This window comes from Propithecus coquereli, unplaced genomic scaffold (genome assembly GCF_000956105.1).
Source record: "Propithecus coquereli isolate 6110/MARCELLA unplaced genomic scaffold, Pcoq_1.0 Scaffold243, whole genome shotgun sequence".
Lineage (NCBI taxonomy): Eukaryota > Metazoa > Chordata > Mammalia > Primates > Indriidae > Propithecus > Propithecus coquereli.
In genome coordinates this window covers 1,200,609-1,213,583 of record NW_012147986.1, presented here as the reverse complement: position 1 = coordinate 1,213,583, position 12,975 = coordinate 1,200,609, and the positions used below count along the sequence as shown (strand labels likewise).

The window sequence follows — 12,975 nt, the reverse complement described above, 5'->3', positions numbered from 1 at the left end:
TTGATACTGTATGTGCTGTCTTCCTACTAGACTATAAACCAAGGTTAAGGTCCAGTTCTTACACATCTCTCCCACTCTAAGTTTAGTACAGTGTCTTGCACTCAATAAAGGTTCAATAGATTTATATCAACAAAGAAGTAATACAGAGAGTAAACTTAATGACATAGCTATAATAACTTGCAGAATCCAGTGTTGAAAATTTATCAGAATTGCTAAGTTAAAACATTTGACTCATTTGAAAGCCTTACATGATTAAATGGGTAAAGTTCTTTTAATATCGTAATAAAGTGAAGAAATCTATTTGCAGACACCTTGAAGAAAGAATACTCAGCAAACACTACCACATCTCAATATTTTCTTTTTCCATTTACCTCATCAGGTCCAAATAATCCTACAGTCTCTAAGAAATGCCCATGTGTTCACTGCATACGCCCAACCAGAATGATCAACCCCAAACACTACCTCCTTTCCTTGGCAGTAGATCATATCTTAAAAAACCTCAGCTCTAGATTCGTACATTTTATGGCATTATTAACCTTCAAAATCAAGTCTGTGTACTGTAGATATAGCTAACGCCTAAACTAAGAGACCTAAGAAAGGTGGAAGAGGGACAGCTATGAAATAAGTAAGTAATGAAATGGCTATGGAATAGATAAGTGAGAAGGAAAACACTGACCTAAAGTAAAACAACTTCTCTAGCTGATTCACTTTGGCTACTGAGAAATGAGAATAACAGTAGTATCTACCTCACAGAGGTGTTGGGAGGTTTGAGTTAACATATATAAAGTGCATAGAACAGTGTCTGGCATTATTATCATTTTCTTATTACCTATTAGGCAGGTGGAATTTAAGGCTTTAAGTAAATAAAAACAATGGACCTACATTTTGGGCCAAGAAGACACCTCCTAGTTTATTTAGGTTGATGAAAATCTCCATATATGCATAATTCTGGAGAAGTTCCTGATATACCAACATTATTACTTTTCCTATCCTAATGGGGAGGCAGCTCTTTATAATATATAAAGCCAATATAGTTTAAAATTTTTATGTACTTTCTTTTATTGTTTATTTGTAGGTAAACAAAGATATTTTCTACAATTTAAATGAAGATGGATGACTTCACGTATAGGGGAAGCACTTAAACCAAACTGCCTTTATTGTAATAAGAAAAAAATAATTTCTGCTAAACAAGATGATAAATCTGATAGAAATGAGACTAATTTAAAACTTTAGGAAATAAGCCATCTCAAGCAGAATTATAAAGAGGTGAAAGGATAATCTTATGGCCAAAGGGTTGATGTTGCTTTCCACATCAATACAGAATTGCCCTGAAGTTTTCTGCTTCAATTTTTCTTTATATCTGTGATGGATTCCAAATGACTACCTAATGATTTTTTATAGGAGGAAAGAGAGGAAAAACAGGTAGATGAGAAAAAGAACTTGGAAGAAGGAAATGATTTGGCTACCACAGGGGATGTGTTTGGCTCTCACCATTTGGTGGCAGGTTAATGATAAATACTTCTAATTTCTTCTGAAACTGCCTTCCAGTGAATCTTTGGTTATATGCCCCTCATTAAGGTGAGGAATTATTGAAAATTAAGCTGTACGTGCATCCTCACATTTTTGATTCTTGCCTAGTTTACTCCCTTATCAGACCCTTTAAATAAAAATAATAGACTATATCATGACAGTATCCAAGTTAAATCCCACGCCTGGATTATTTCCCTACATGCTAATAAAGTCATTACCCACCTTTATGCCAATCTCTTTAGCAATCTATCTCATTCTAAGATTTCCCAAATTCTTTCACTCGTGGATCCTAGTTCTGCACATACACATACAAACACATATGCGTACGCGCACACATCTACACGTGTGCACACACAATGAGTTGACTACTCTTTAACATTTCTTGGTTATCAAAAGTGAAACTTAATTTACTATTTTAACTATTTTAAAGTATACAAATTTAGTGGCGTTAAGGACATTCACAATTTTGTACAACCAATATTACTATATAGTTCCAGAACTTTTTCATCACCCCAAACCTATTAAGCAGTTACTACTCACTCCTCTGTCCCTAACACCCACTAATCTACTTTCTGTCTCTATGGATTTGCCTATTCTGGATATATCATATAAATGGAATCATATAATATATGGCCTTTTGTGTTTGACTTCCATCACTTAGCATAATTTTTTCAAGGTTTACCCATGTTGTACCATGTATTAGTACTTCATTTCTTTTGATGGTTGAATAACATTCCATTGTAGGGACATACTAAATATTGTTTACCCATTCATCGTTTGATGGACATTTGGCTTGTTTCAACCTTTCAGCTATGGTGAATAGTGTGCTATGAACATTCATGTACAAGTTTTTATCTGAATACTTGATTTAAATAATTTTGAATATATACCCAGGAATGGAATTGTTGGGCCATATGGTAATTCTGTTTAATTCCATAACAACACCACAAAATTTAGTGGCTTAACCAACATAAGTTTATTATCTTATAGTTCTATAGTCCAACATGGACATTAACAAGCTAAAATCAAGGTGTTGGCAGAGTTGCATTCCTTTCTGGAGGCTCTAGGGTAAGATCTGTGTCTTTGGTCATCTGGGTTTTGGACAGAATTCAGGTCCCTATGTTGTAGAACTGAGATCTCCATTTCTTTGCAGGCTGTCAGGCCAGAGTCATCCCCAGCCTTTGGAGGCCACTCGTACTCTCTGGCTAATGGCCTCCTTCTTCCATCTTCAAAATCAGTAATGGTGGGTGGAGTTCCTCTCACACTTCAAATTTCTCCCCCTTCTTCCATCTCATCTCTTTGACCCACTTTTTCTGCCTCCTTCCTCTGCTTTTAAGGACTCATGGGATTAGACTGGGCTCACCTAGAAAATCCAGAATAATCTTTCCATCTCAAGGTCTTTAACAACACTGAGACATTATTCTGTCTCACAAACATACATACACACACACACACACAAACATTTTCAGCTAGGTAGAATACAGAGAGTAAGTAAAGAACAGAAGAGTAGGCGTGGACTAAATCTAAAGGGACATTGATCTTGAAGATTTTTGTGTTTTGCTCATTCATGACTTATCTATTTCCTCTTTTAAATGAGAAATAACTTTCTTAAAGCTCTTTTATCCAGTCTTTTACCTTCTGATCTAGTCATCTTTAATGGTGCTAATTCTTGGGCAGTGACCACATAAATTTCAATTTTGCATATAATATCCTGAAATATCTCAGACTACTCAGCCAATGAATTGCTTAATAGGCTGAACTTTCAGAGACCTTTTTTCCAGGAATAACTTGCTCCAGGCAATGGAATAATAGATTATTGCAGAACTCCCTAAAGCAAGGTAGCTGGGGAAAGCTTGCAACACCTAGATGGCAAGTTCCAGTATTACCGGAAGGCAAGATTCTTGCCTTAGGTTTCCAAAAGGAGAAACCAAGCAGGCCATCTCCTGTTGTCAATACTCTTTTTTTCCTAATTGAGTCAAGTAAGTTTTATGAGATACAGATATGTGGATTGAGAAGTATTAATTTAATTAAAATAGTTGGGTGGATCATGTGTTATAAGCTGAGGATCATTAGTAATAAGAAAGCTAAAAATCTTTCTACTAAATAAATGCTATCTTCTAAAACTCAAATATAGAAATTCCTAGCAAGCACCTATGAAAAGTTAAGGGAAAAACTATTTTTAAAGAGGACAAGTCTAACATTAGTAAGGATGATTAAAAGTCAAAGAACATAAGCGATCAAAAGGGATATGAGATTATCTAACCTAATTTTTTCATTTTATATTGAGGAAATCAAAATATAAGGAAGAGACTTTCCCAAGATCACCTAGTTCCTGGCAACACCACAAGTATTGTGACTTCCCCTTTGATGTTCCACATCCTGGGGTGATCCATTGTAGGTGACTCTATTATTATTACCAAATTGATTCTAATCTCTCAGACACTTTATTCTGGAGCCTCAATGATGGGAACAAAAATGTAGGTCAAACCATGCTAACCATTACCACTATAAAAAACTCTAGCCTCAGCTCTACTAGTAAAACTCAGTAAAGAGTAAAGATCTTTTCAAAAGTAATAGGCGATGACTTACAAAAAGCAATGAGCTCTGATTCTCTCCCAGGGGCCAATGTGCCTAGAAGACCACAGACAGTACAGAACTCAAGATTCACTAGCTCTGCATAAGAGATTTTAGAAGGTTAAGTGTATATAAAATTACTGCTGGATTCCGGAGAAGGAAAATAGGAAAGAGAAAGTAGGAAAAAAGGTTAATGGCTTCACCTCTGCCACATCTGACTTTTTGCCAAGACTTTTAAAACTCTATTACCTCATAAAAAGTAGGAGCCAAAATAAAGAAATCTCTGAAACCTATGCTGTCCAGCACATTATGGGACACAATTAACATAAAAACCACAGCTTTTGTATTCTTTTCCAGACTTATTTTTTTTTTTTTTAAATCAACAGTTCAAGGAGTGAGTTGGCCTATCAGGGCCTCTCAACCCTAGCACCTATGCAATTAGCCAGTCATAGATTTAGCAATTGAATCCTATGGTCCCTGTCCAGGCAACTTGCTGCTTGAGAATAGTGAGCTGTTGCCAGATGCCCTGTGTAAAAGCAGTGGGAGATTTCAGCAGGCTAGACCCTCCAGGACACTGAGAACCATATTGAGAAAGGGGGTGAAGGAAAAGGACATGAGGAAAACAACAAAAGGTGCCTAATTAGCCCTGAATAGCTTACTTCAGCTTTATCTGCCACTTCTTAGAATGGGCTACTAACTCGGAGACCCTAACTTAAGGCTATGCAGTTTAAATATCCTTTGTTATTATTATTATTATCCGAAATATTGTACTTTCACAACTGCAGGGAGAACTTCTGCCTCTCTCTCCTTAGTATACTGACACTCATTATCCCAGGCTGTCACAATCATCTGGTATCCACTGATTTCCCAAACTCTCCATGTCTCATCATACTCAACCATATCTTGCTGAAAAAAGAGGCTACTCTAGCCCTATACAATATTAAAATTCACAACACACTTTTCCAATCAGAAGTCAGTTTTTTATTTACCAAAAAGACTGCTTCCAAACATGCTCGGTCAAGTTACTTTGATCATTTTCAAGTGACTTCTGCATTTCTTGATAAGCTGGGTTTCTTTAAGTGTCACTACTAACCTTTGATCAGGGACTTTGGCATCCAGCTCACAGTTTTCCTCTCCTTGCTAAGTATCATCATCCTGGGGGACATTTATCAGCAGGTATATATCAAACTATATTGCGAATCAAAGAAATCCACAACCAAGAACACTTTTAGGAAAATCCTTTCTCTACTTCATTAATTAAAAGGTGTGGAGTTTGTATCTAATATGTGCAACTTACTTTAAAACCACTGATCAAAATTCTTTCTGAAATCCCTCCTTTTAATGGTACATCAGCTTGCTTTGTAGAACAATTCATATCTAAACTGCTATTAACCATTGATACTTAAATCGAAGGGAACATGTAGAGTTTGCACTTCTTTCCTTCAACAAATACTAAAGGCCTGCCGTGTGCTAGGATTGTTCTAAGCACTAAGAATAAAGCTGTTCACGAAATGGGCAAAATCCCTATCCTCATGAAAATCATTTTTTAGTGGAAGGAAGAACAAATTAAACGTATAACATACTAGAAGAAGATGAATTCTTCACAGAAAAATGAAGGAGGGAAGAGAATAGAGAGTTTTGCTTTTGTTTTGGTTTGGTGATGAGGTGGTAGAGGTCATGGGAGAGGGAAGTTACAATCTTAAATAGGAAAAGTCTCAATGTGGTGAACTTTAAGTGATGATGTAAGGAACAAGCAATTACACGTATCTGGAAAAGAGGCTTCCAGGAAGAGTCACATCAAGTGCAAAGGCCCTGAGAAGGGAGTGTACCTAGCACGCCTGAGAAACAATAAGGAGGCTATCAGAGTGATTGAGGAGAAAAGCAGTAGGAGATGAGGTCAGGGAGCTAAGGGGTGAGTGTGTGTGTGTGTGTGTGTGTGTGTGTGAAGACTCTATAGGGTCCTGTAGATCATTAAAAGGACTTTGGTTTTTACTTAGTGTGAAGTAGGAAGCCCCTGTGGGATTTTGGGCAGAAGAGTGACATGATCTGACTTTTGTTTTAACTGTTTCATGCTTGTTGTCATATGGGAATGGCCTGTAGAAGGGCAAAGGCAGAATTATGGAAATCAGTTAAAAGCCATTACGAGAATATAAGGAAAAATAGTAATTACTTGAACCAGGAAAAGGGAGATGATAGTTTAAAATGGTTGGTTTCTGAATATCATTTGAAGAGAGAGAAAACATAATTTGCTGACAGACTGGATGTGGGATATGAGAGGAAGAAAGGATTCAAGGATGACTCCAAAGTTTCTATTCCTAGAAGAACGAGTAGAATTGCCATTAATTGAGATGAGGAAAACTGCAGCAGGAACAGGTTTTTATGGAGGCTATGGGGAAATCAGGAACTTAGTTTTAGAACATTTTAAGCCATAATAGAATATAACACACTAAGAGTCCCTTTCATTATCATATATGATGAAGATAAGTATATTTCTAGCACAGAGAATAAGAATATGTTACATTTTCAATACATTAATCCCTCTCACTCAATACTCTTCAGTGCTGCAGCAAGGATTATTTGTAAACTATTTCAGAAGTCAATCCTAGAAAGATTTCAACATCTCGAATTGGTTACAGAGTTTGGATTGACATCCTGGCATAATTTTGGAGCTCAGTTAAGTGGGCCACATAGGTCTCAGAGAAATAACAAGGATGAAATTCTGGATGAACTCCAAGGGTACATTTGCATTGAGAAAAATGCCCCCCACCGTCGTAGAATAGAAATAAAAAGGCAGTAACTGACACTTGAACCCAGGTGTTCACTAGGGTTGGAAAAATACAACCAAGTGTTTAGTCTGAAAAGTCATCTCCTGTTGAAGCAGTAAGAGTGATTTATCAGGTGAGGACCTATTTCCTTTCCAGCATGAACCATGCACCTCCTTGGTAGCCCTTCCTCATGGCCCTCACTAAAGTCCACATGTGCTACGTCCCAGGGACCTCCAGCTAAATTCCTTTTCCCCATATGTGGTTCTCCCTTTCCCAGGGCTGTATCTCTGCACTTCATTTAACAAGATTAAAGTAAAGTGAGAATTAAGAGGAAGGAGTGGGAAAAAAATGATGAATCTATTTATTTATGGGAGTTTGAGTACAAATATTATTCAAAAATTCAATCTAGTTCCATTCATTTCTGAAATGCCACGAAAGAATATTAGGTCAATGCATTCAGCAAGCAATTATGAAAACATAATATCTAATAGGAATTATGTTACCCACTAAGGGAGGGGAAATTCAGAAATAAATAAAATAGGGTTCCTGCTCTTGGTGAACTCAGAATCTAATGGTGAAAGCAGATGATTAAACAGGCAATTACAAGAGCATTTGTAATGAAGGGACATACAAAAATGTCAGGGACCCAAAGGGGAAACAATTAAATCTGCCTGAGGACATTTGGAAGGATTTATAAAGGAGATGACATTTGAGCGAAGCTGTGAAGGAAGGGAAGGAGTCTGTCATTCTACCAAGAGAGGTAGCATGTGATAGGCGGAGGGGACCTAAAGCTTACCCACTTTTGGGATCACAGAAATGTTAAGAGTAGTCTGGATAAAGGTTACATAGGGAAAAGTGACAGAAAGAGGAGACTAGAATGGCAAGCTGGGACCAGACCAGCTTTACTAGGGGTTTGTCCTTTGTTCTTTGGGCAACAGTGAGCTCTCAGGCTTTTTAAGTAGGCAAATGACATGATCATAGTTCTGTTTTTAAAAAATAGTAGGTGGAAGAAAGGAAGAAAAGAAATAGAAGATCATCAATGGCAATGGATAAAACAGATCAAGGGAAGAAGAAAAAAATAGTTTCATACCTCACAGAAAGAACCATGAACATATCACTCCCATGACTTCTCCATCTCCAAAACCTTTCATTACTTCCCGCCAATTAAATTAACTGTCTCCTTTCACTATCATTTCATCAAGTAGGCAGTGAGAGAGGAAATGAACTTTAGGGGTGAGGGCAAACTTGCCATTTCCCCTGAAAGTTCGCTGAAAGATCAACTCACAAGCAAGGCAGATTAATAAGAGAAAAATTTATTTACCATGTGCATAGGGAGAAATCACAGAGTGATTACCCAATATCCCAATGAAGTTCAGATATTTTTGTATGCCTTTTAGAGGGGAGGGGGAAAATGAGGAGTATAGGTAGATAAGGGGTTGTTAGGGAGGGTGAACGGGTGGGGAAACAGATTGATTCATAAATTAACCTGAGAGGTAGTGTGTTTTAAATGATTTGGGCCGCTCTGATTGTATTCTTGATCTTCTTTCCTTCAATATATTGAGATAACTGGGAGAGGAAGAGAAGTCAGTTGCCCCCTTTGATCTTTTGATCAGGTCAGCTCAGTTTATGCAGATAGAGGGAAAGCCTCTTCCAAGGGCCTGTTAATCTCTAAAGAGCCTTTAATTCAAAATATTCTTTATACCAAGGAGTCATATTCTGGGGTGAAATTTCTAGAGCTCATTTAGTCCACACAGAAAGATAGATGGAGGAAGCTGGTACTCCAGTAAAAAAAACACACAGAAAACTGCTTTCTTCCTTTGAATTATTTCTCTCAGATGTTGTGAGAGAAGGAAAAATTAAGAGCATCATATGGAACTCTAACCACACTTAGAGTTAGAGTTAGAACATAGGGAAGCATGTATGAATGAACACACACACACACACACACACACACACACACACACTACTTGCATTGACAAATGATAAGCAGTATAAACACCAGAAAGAATGTTTACATCTATCTTACCTTGAAACACACATTCACTTTCAGTGATGTTGCCAATTCACTATTGTCTGAGTTAGTTCTTTTTCATATAATCTTGGTGTACTAGTAGCTTCTGAGAACCACTGCCTATCCATTGTCACTCCAAGTCTCTTGTGGTTCCCAGGCACTAAATACTATAGGCTGTAACTGCAGTAGCTTATGAGAGCTTATAATATTCCTACAGTAAACCTGCTGCTTGCCTTCATCAGGCCTAAAGCAACAAAGCTCTGGGAAGAATTTGGGAGACCTCTCTCTCTGACTGATGTTTGGCTTAGATAAACACTTCAATCTTTAGATTAGGTCTCTAGAGCATATTTTTTAACACAGTCTGGAAAACGGAGAAGTTACACCTTAACTTTGCTGGCCAATAGAAGGCTAATTTGTTCTTTTCTGTAGTAACACTGGGGACAAGCAATAGTTTGAACATTTTATTATCAACATGGGATTAAATTTCCCCAAATGATCACTGTTTTCAGAGACACTATGAATAGTGATTCTCAAATGTTTTGGTCATATAACACTTTTATAAGAACTAAAAACCAAGATAAAACAAAGATAAAACATCAGCTCCTGCTGACCCATTATGTAAATAATAACAAAAAAGGCAAGAATAATAATTTCTAATAGCACAGAAATATCTCCCTCCTCCAAATTCATACAATACTTGCATACTACTCATTTAGCACCTAATCACATGCTGCCTTTTACTAGTAGCCAACTTTTTAGAAGTATGGGTTCTGCTTTTATTTGATTGTAATAAGCTAAGGTTAAAGATGTATGAAATCAGATTGCAAAATGTCTTTCATCACAGGATAGGACATTAAGAATTGAAAATACGGACACTGGTAAATTCATACCCTTACTGATGTTCATAGATCACTCAAAACTTTTTTATCTGTAGCAAAAACAAACAAACAAACAAAACTGGTACCTTCTCATACCTATTAATAAAAAAAATCTCCTACATTTTCTTCTAGAATTTTTACAGTTTCATGTCTTACATTTAAGTCTTTTATCCATCTTGAATTTATTTTTGTATATAGTGAGAGACAGGGGTCCTGTTTCATTCTTCTGCACGTGGCTATCCAGTTTTCCCAGACCATTTATTGAATAGGGCTTCCTTTCCCCAGTGTATGCTGTTGTCTGCTTTGTCAAAGCAAGTACCTATCAGGTACAATGAACACTATTTGGGTGATGGGCACACTAATAGCCCTGACATAAGCATCATAAAAGCTATCCACATAACAAAAATATTTGTACTCCCTTAACATTTTGAAATTCAAAAATAAATAAATTGATTAATTAACAAAAAAATCTTAAAATCCTAAGACCCTATGTTGGTGGGGCGCCTATCAAACTAATGCAAATATACTTCCAGAAGTATTTTAAATTGGTATAACCCATTGTTAGGAATCAATAATACATTTAAAAGCCATAAAAATGTTTATAACCCTTGCATAAATAATTTAATTAAGAAGTAATTCAGATAAAAAGGCTTTAGATATGAATACATAATTACAATTTAAATACAAAAACAAAACATTAGAAACAAATTATAAGTTTAAAATAATAATGACTAATTAAATGATGGCATATAAAACTGATAGATCATTCATAATAAAAACTTTAATCAAATTTACAATTAAAAGAAACTTCCTCAATTGACGAAAGGCATAAAAAACTTATACCTATCATCATATTCAACTGTGAAAGACTGAATACTTCCCCACTAAGATCAGAAACAAGGCAAAGATATCTGCTCTTAGCACTTTTATTTAACATTGTACTGGAGTTCTTACTTCAATAAGGCAAGAAACAAAAGGTATCTAGATTGGAAAGGAAGATGTAAAACTGTCTTTATTCACAGATGCCATAATTGTCCACTTAGAAAATCCCCCAAAACATAAAAAACTACTAGATCTAATAAGTAGGTTTAGCAAATTTCAGATTTAATATCAAAATACAGGCCAGGTGTGGTGGCTCATGCCTATATAATCCTAGCACTCTGGGATGCTGAGGTGGGAGGATCCCTTGAGCTCAGGAGTTTGAGACCAGCTTGAGCAACAGCAAGACCCCAGCTCTATTAAAAATAGAAAAATTAGCCAGGCATCATGACGCGCGCCTGTCGTACCAGCTACTTGGGACACTGAGGCAAGAGGATCACTTGAGACCAGGAGTTTGAGGTTGCAATGAGCTATGATGATGCCACTGTACTCTACCCAGGGTGACCAGAGTGAGACTCCGTTTCCAAAAAAAAAAAAAAAAAAAATCAACACACAAAAGTCAATTATATATTTCTATATACTAGCAATGAATAATTAAACATTGAAATTAAAATAGCAAACCATTTACAATGAACATGGAATACTTTGAAATAAATCTAACAAAATATGTGCAAGATTTGCTGAAAACCATAAAGTACTGATGAGAGAACTCAAAGACATAAATAAGTGGAGAGACAGGTTGAGTTCATGAATCAGAAGAGTAAATATGGTCAGAATGTCAATTCTTCCCAAATTGATCTATGAAGTCCACACAATCTTAATCAAATTTCTAGCAAGTTTTTTGTAGAAATTGACAAATTGATTCATATATACACACATTATATATAACTTAGAATAAACAAAACAATTTTGAAAAAGAAGAAAACATTAGAGGATTCATACTATCTGACTTCATGACTTAATATGATATTAAAATCCAGGGACAGCAAAAAAGATACATAGATAAATTGAACAGAATATAGAGAATCCAGAAATAGACCAACACATATATAGTCAATTGATTTCTGAAAAAAATATCAAGGCACATCAATGGAGAATGCACAGTCTTTTTTTAACAAATGATGCTGGAACAAACACACATTCCATATAAAAATATGAATTTTGACCACATCTCATATTATATTGAAAAATTGACTCAAAATACATCATCACAGACCTAAATGTAAAACCTAATAATAAAAAACTTCTAGGTGAAAACACAGGAGATAATCTTTGTGACCTTATGCCAGGCAATGATTTCTTAAGATAGGACACAGATCATGAGACATGAAAAAGAATGATGTCATTATAACTATAGCTGAAATTTAAAAAAAAAAAAAAACAAAAAAACTCAAGCTTTTTGAAAGATACTGTTAATAAAATGAAAAGCCAGAGACGGGGAAAAAAAGATTGCCAAACACATATCTAGTAACAGACTGTTAACCAGAATACACAAAAAACTTTCACAACTCAGTAAGAATTACTTTTAAAACTAGACAAAATATTTGAACAAATACATCACAAAAGAAAAGGTACAGATGCCACATAAGCACATAAAAATGCTCAGCATCATCAGTCATTAGGTTAATGCAAATTGAAACCATCACAAAATACTACTACGTATGTATTGGACCCAAATTTTTAAAAGATACTGACAATATGAAATATTATCAATGGTGCAGAGCAACTGCAATTTTCATATATTGCTGGTGGGACTGCAAAATGGCAAGGTCACTTTGGAAAGCAGTTTGGCAGTTTCTTATGAAGTTAAACATATACTTACTATAAGATCCAGTAATCCCACTTCCAAATATTTACTCCTGAGAAATGAAAACATATGTTCACGCAAAAATCTATACACAAATGTGTATTGTGGCTTTACCCATGATATCACCAAACTGGAAACAACTCAAAAATGCATCAACTAGTGAATGAGTAAACAAATAATCTACAGTATGGAATACTATTCTGCAATAAAAAATGAATGGGGTACCAATTTATGCAACAATGTGGATAAATCTCAAAAACACCATGCTATATGAAAGAAGACACAATTAAAAGTATGATTTGGTTGGGCATGGTGTCTCACACCTATAATTCCAGCACTTTGGGAGGCTGAAGCTGGAAGATTGCTTGAGGCCAGGAGTTTGAGACCAGCCTGGGCAACATAGTGAGACGCCATCTCTAAAAAAAAAAAAAAAAATAGCTGGGTGTGGTAGCACATGCCTATAGTCCCAGCTACTTGGAAGGCTGAATCAGGAGGATTGAGAGACAGGGGTCCTGTTTCATTCTTCTGCAC

The 12,975-nt window shown here is 35.9% G+C and overlaps 1 protein-coding gene across 1 annotated transcript in view; it reads right to left on the bottom strand.

Moving 5' to 3' along the window:
• Nucleotides 1–12,975, bottom strand: part of EXOC6B (exocyst complex component 6B) — a 595,194-nt gene that overhangs the window by 115,372 nt on the left and 466,847 nt on the right. The gene's annotated exons all lie outside the window — the stretch shown is intronic.